The sequence below is a fragment of the Gossypium arboreum genome, chromosome 1, assembly GCF_025698485.1.
Source record: "Gossypium arboreum isolate Shixiya-1 chromosome 1, ASM2569848v2, whole genome shotgun sequence".
In the NCBI taxonomy this organism is placed as follows: domain Eukaryota; kingdom Viridiplantae; phylum Streptophyta; class Magnoliopsida; order Malvales; family Malvaceae; genus Gossypium; species Gossypium arboreum.
This window is the reverse complement of record NC_069070.1, coordinates 23,232,172-23,233,081: the sequence shown is the minus strand read 5'-3', so window position 1 is coordinate 23,233,081 and position 910 is coordinate 23,232,172.

Genomic DNA, 910 nt, shown 5'->3' with positions numbered 1-910 from the left:
CATTTTATGCAATTTGGTCCTTTCCATAATTAAACACATAATCGGTAAAAATTTTTTATCAAAATTTTCATATAAAATTCATATCATAATACAGACCATGCAATAATATTAGAATAAATTTTCTTTTTGGCTCGAATTTGTGGTCTCGAAACCACTATTCGATTTTAATGAAATTGGGTTGTTACAACTTTTCTCCCTTTAAAAAAAATTTTCGTCCTTGAAAATCTTACCGGTAAAGAGGTTTGGGTATTGCTTTCTAATGGTATCCTCCAGTTCCGAGGTAGCTTCTTCTATACCATGTCATTTCCAAAGAACCTTTACTAAAGCTACCTTTTTATTTCATAACTCTTTTGTCTTATGTGCTAGGATCTTGATTGGTTCCTCACTGTAAGTCATGTCAGGTTGAATCTCAACTTCTGTTGGAGAAATAACATATGAAGGATTTGACCGATATTGTCGTAACATAGACACATGGAGAACATTATGAATTCTGTCAAGTTTTGGTGGTAATGCCAACGAAATGCAACCGGTTTGATTCTTTCAATAATCTCATATGGCCCGATGAATCGTGGACTCAGTTTTCCTTTTTAGCCAAATCGGAGAACTTTCTTCCAAGGTGATACTTTCAAGAATACCTTATCACCAACCTAAAATTCTATCTCTTTTTGTTTAAGATTGGCATAAGACTCTTGATGATCAGAGGTTGCTTTTAAACTATCTTGAATTACTTTCACCTTTTCTTCAGTTTCACGGACGAAGTCAACTCCGTGTATCTTTTTCTTACTAAGCTCTGTCCAATATAATGGAGTTTTACATTTACGACCATACAGAGCCTCTTATGGTGCCATTTTAATACTGGTCTGGTAACTGTTATTGTAAGCAAATTCAACTAAAAATAGATATTTTTCCC